Below are 5,460 nucleotides of genomic sequence, written 5' to 3' on the forward strand. Positions count from 1 at the left end.
TCCTAAGCCTGGCGCTCGACTCAGTTATATAACCTCATCCATTACCCCCTGCCCCTGTAATCATTGGCCCAGAGGTTGAACTTGAAAGAAAGGTGCCAACGGTTCATATTTTTTGCTTAGGCAGGCAGTGACCTGCTCACTCCCTTCCCAGATGCCTCAGAAGATACTGTGGTGGTTACCAAGGAAAATGGGAATAAGTATTCGCATACACACACACACACACACACACACATACACACACACACGTGTGTTTGTTCTTGTGGGTATAGTGAGCATGCACTGTCTACATGTAACCTTGTTTGTGTGTTTATGGTTGCATGTTTGTTCAGCCCTGCTTGCATCTGTGCGTATGCTTACATGAGTTTTATAAATGAAGATGTATTTGTATTTTTGCAAATGTGCTGATGTGTTTCTGTGCATGAATTGACATGTGCTTATGTACATTTTTACACGTCTGGAGGCTTATATGTATTTCTGTGGGTTCATATGGAAAGGGATGTTTGCATTGCCATAATGGTGGTCGTGGTATGTGTCCCTGTATGTGAGTCTGTATGTGCTTATGTGTTTGCGTGTTTCCCTATTCTGGTGTTTGTAGGGCCTTCAGGTGCTCAGGAAGATTAATTCCTTTAGTCATCTGTCCTTCTCCATCCTTTCTATGACAGCAACAGGTAGGAGTTATGGGAAAAACAGAAGTGGGGAGAGACACAGAATTGAGAGACTCAGATGTGGAGGGGGTCAGGCTGGAAAAGAGAAAGACCAATTGTGGCAGGGAGAAGTTTGGGACCTCCAGATCTTTGACAGATCTGACCCACACCAGGTGGTTCTCTTACTGCCTCTGGCTCTGCCTTCACAGTATGCATCCACATGCCTCTTGCTCTCTCTTTCTCTGTGTTTCATTGTCACTGTGTTTTCCTTTAGACTCTGAGCTCCAGATGTATAGAGACTGGGTCCCGTTAGACTGATGTCCACTGGGCTGGTATCTGTCTCCATCATCACTTCGAGGCTCCAGTAGGCCCAGTCCCAATCTGTCAAATATGTGAATGGATGTGTCCACATAGACCTGTCATGCCCTGGCTTTCTACCCCTCTCTATGTCTTTCCTTTAGGAGGGAGTAAGTAGAGATGAAGCAGCATATTTCTTACAATGTTAGGTAAACCCCTTGCTGGACCCAGGACCTAGACCCCAGCAGTTGAATCATACACCCCCGACCCAAGAGGAGGGGATTGACAATCCTGACCCCTTGAATTCAGGGGTGCTCTAATTTATTGAATGTGTTCTTCACACTAGAAAATAATGTGTACTCTGATATTGCTGGGTGCAGCATACTATCAAGGTTACTCGGGTCAAATTAATAGCGTTATTCAGTTCTATTATATCCTTGCTGAGTTTCCACCTTTTTGCCTTGTCAGTTATTAAGAACAAGGCATTCACATCTCTAAGTATGACTGTAATTTGCCTATTTCCCCTTGCAGCTCTATCAGTTTTTGCTTAATGTATTTAGAAGCTGTTATCAAGTGTATAAACTTTGGGATTATTATACCCTCTTGATTATTTGACTTTCATCATCAAGAAATGCCCTTAAGAAGTGGGGAATAAAACAACAATATAGAAAATCAATAAAACCAATAACTGTTTTATGTTCACCTACAGAAATAGATGAATTCATATCAAAAATTTGGTTTAGATGTCGACTGATGATCATAAGCATGCACATGCATGCATGCACATACACACTAATAAGTTATGAAAAGTTTATTGCTTGCATGATTGAGGCCACTGGGATGAGCAGGCCAGGTGAGTCAAGTGTGTTTAAAATGGCTTGAACAAGGAAAGGAGATTGGCTTTTTTTATTATTCAAATGTCACTAAAAATTTTTTTTCAATAAGAAGAGGTGAAGTTCCACTTAAGATAATAAATAATTTTGGGAAAAGTGTCATAACATGGCAACAAACCCAAATATTTATCAACGTGAGAATGGATAAATACACTATGGTACAATCCCACAATGGAATGTAAGTCCACGATTCCTTAGCTGCAATTCTAAATTCCAAAAATCAATGAAAGGTACTTTACAGAATTTCACAAACTTATTTTATAGTAGAAATCATGGTTACGGGATGGGCGTTGTATAAGAGTTTCTGTATGTGGTCTTGGGCTCTCATGGTTTGAATCTCCTGCTGAGGCCCAAGGAAAGAGTACCTGGGCTTTTTATCAGCTTTCCTGGATATGGCACAAGGGAAAAGGAGAGGATAGATGCTTAAAAGATGTCAGCAGTCAAATGCAGTCAAGCTTTCAGCAACTGTGAGGTTAATGAGATCCCAGCCAGGCTCAGGACATTGGATCTTATCCTCCCAGCCCTTTAACCCTCTCCTAAAGACCCTCAACAAAGTGGTTTGATCCCAGAATGAAAAAACAACAACAACAACAACAACAACAACAACAAAACAGAGTCAGAGTCCATATTCCAATGTACTACTACTGATGCTTGAGTAAAAACTAAATTGTGTTCTTTTATTTAATTGAATTTGAACTTATTTAAGTAAGTTCTTATGGTGCTCTTACTGGAAGCCTAAATCCAGTAAGGAAGGTAAATATCCCACTGAATGCTTTGTTCAAGAGTCCAGCTTCATATGTTTTTAGAAGTAGAATAAGTGCCTTGGTCATGATCAATAATGTCTAGAATTCTGAAATGCATAAGGAGAGCTCTTGTGAGGCCTTGTAGTGTGGCCTAGGTATATGTAGAGATGTATTACCTTGATTTATATTTTCATAGCTGTGAGGCAAAAAATCCCCAGAGTTTTTTTTTTTTGCCTGAACTAGACAGATGAGCCATCGGCAATGGCCCTAGAATCTATAAAAATGTGCAGATGGGGCCAATTGTTGGCTAGGACATCCAGTGCTGAGATCGCTACCTAAAATTTGGTTAACTGTGTTGCCCCATCCTATGAGGAAAGAATGAAGAAACAAAATGGAGTCACTAAGGTCAAGCTACTAATAAATATACTTAAATAAGAGTGGATGAAACATGGGGAATTGATTTTTGTCTTACTTAAACTAGTCTGAGAACTTAAACTTTTGAACATTTCAGCATCAATACCTGAATAACTGACTGAGGAACTTAGTAAAGAACATCCCATTGTCCAGACCGCTGGACATCAAGAAGACTGCCATCCCAGAACAACCCAGAAGCTGAAAATGCAGGACTGATCCTCCTCAAAGACCTAACATAAGTCCCAAAACAATAAATTGCATAGAAAAAAACATAGGTTCTAAACTCCTAGACCTTGGATTTTGAGAGGATTTATGAATTTGACCTCAAAGGCAAGGGAAGTAAAAGCAAAAATAAATGAATGGGACTATACAAAAAGAAAAAGCTTCTTCACAGAAAAGAAACCATCAACAAGACAAAGAGGCAACCAACTGAGTGGGAGAAGATATTTACAAAAATGCCTCCAATAAGGGACTAATATCCAAAATATACAAAAAACTCATACAACTCAACAACAACAACAACAACAAAACAAAGAACCCAATTAAAAAAAATGAGCAGAGGATGTGAAAAGAGATTTCTTCCAAGAAGACAAACAAATGGACAACAGACATATGAAAAGATGTTCAAGTTCACTTGCTAATAGGGAAATGTAAATCAAAACCACAATGGGTTACCATCTCACACCTGTTAGAATAGCTGTAATCAACAAGACAAGTAATAACAAATGCTGGCGAGGTTGTGGGGAAAAAGGAATCCTCATACACTGCTGGTGAGTTTGTAAGTGGGTACAGCTACTATGGAAAACAGTATGGAGGGTCCTCAAACAAATAAGAATAAAATTACTAAATGATCCAGTAATCACTCTTCTGTGTATCCACTCAAAAATTTAAAAACATTTATCCATAAAGATATATGCAACCCGACATTCATTGCAGCATTATTCACAGTGGAAACAAGGGTAAAGGGGGTCAAATATATGGCTACAGAAGGAAATTTAACTTTGGGTGATGAACACATGTGCAATATATATACGACATACTATTGAATTGTACACTTGAAACCTACATAATTTTATTAACCAATGTCACCCCAATAAATTTCATTAAAAACAATGTGCTTTTTACTATAAAAACTTTCAACTGTTTTTTTTTCTTCAGAACATTCTGGTAGTGCTTTCAGAGTTGCAATTCACTTAAGATGCTTGAATAAAACTTTGTCATTTAATTCTAGTGAAGCATCCTGATTTATTTATGCTCGGTTGGCACCTATATCATGGACATCTGATAAAGAAATGAAAAGCAGCAACTGAGTCTCATTGCATGTAGTGATGATGATGTTGTCCATAAAGTGTACTACAAACAATTATTGCTGTTCACTCAGTTGATCTTGCAGGACTCCCCAGGTAGCTTAGGTGTCTGGGAGAAAGGTGGGTTCCTTCAGCACCATAGTGTCTGGCAAAGGGAGGCCACCTCCTCCTGCAGGTGGAATATGTGAGAGGGCCCAGGTTTGGCTCCCTCCTGTAGCAAGAAAGCTTTCGTGGCCATGCTAAGCTTTTTGGGTACTGTTTTCATGACCCAAAGTACAATGAGCCGTTGAGTACACAGGGTCACAAGCTCATGGTCTGCAAGAAACTCTGTTTACAGGAGAGTGCAGTATTTAACCAGAAGTTGCTGCTCTAATGCTGTATAGTGTAAGGATGAGGAGGGCAGTTTTTGCATCAGAAGCCCAGAGGCAACTTTTGGCCATCATGGCAAACCAGAGTCTTCAGGAGGCATGGGAGAAGGTTGCTAAAACCTCTATAATGAAGATGTTTCTGGGGGACACTAACAGGAGTACTTTTGTATGGCAATTAGGTCAGATTCTAGAGCCTTTCGTTGGTGAGATTCCATCCAAGGTGGGATAATTTACAAGTAACAGCATGAGTGAAATTAGGCAAAATGTGTAAACAAGGAGCACATTGCCTCAATAATCTCAAAAAGTTTAAAGTATGGTAAGCCTAAATTAACACTGTGGGAGCTGAGAATGTCAATAGCTGTTTCTTTTTTCTTTTTCCTTTTTTGATTTCTACAACACCTGGTATTCCTAGGTGGTCTGCTGTTCAAGTACTAACCAGGCCCAACCCTGCTTAGCTTCCACGATCAGACGAGATTGGGCATGTTCAGGGTGGCATGGCCATAGAATAGCTGTTTCTTGATAATGTCAGGGACCAAATGGCCCTTGGCTTACCAAATAATTTTCAGGAATTTAACAGATGTGGCAGGGCCTTACTTTATATGTGGGTCAATGGGCCATCTCCCTATTTTATAATTAGGGCCATTCTCCTATTTTATTTGTATGTCCTGAATGAGTGTCAAATGAATTTCTTTGGAAGAGGATGTCATTAATGTAATGTCTTAGATGTGCTCTTGGAATGAAGTCGATACATTTAAGACCTCACCTGAAAACACTGTGAGCAATGATGAGGTAGT

The 5,460-nt window shown here is 39.7% G+C and overlaps 1 pseudogene; it reads right to left on the reverse strand.

Annotated features, from left to right (window-relative positions):
* Nucleotides 1–5,053: 5,053 nt before the first annotated feature.
* LOC118611691 lies at nt 5,054–5,172 on the reverse strand (annotated as a pseudogene).
* Nucleotides 5,173–5,460: the final 288 nt, after the last annotated feature.

The sequence above is a fragment of the Rousettus aegyptiacus genome, unplaced genomic scaffold, assembly GCF_014176215.1.
Source record: "Rousettus aegyptiacus isolate mRouAeg1 unplaced genomic scaffold, mRouAeg1.p scaffold_m13_p_14, whole genome shotgun sequence".
NCBI lineage: Eukaryota > Metazoa > Chordata > Mammalia > Chiroptera > Pteropodidae > Rousettus > Rousettus aegyptiacus.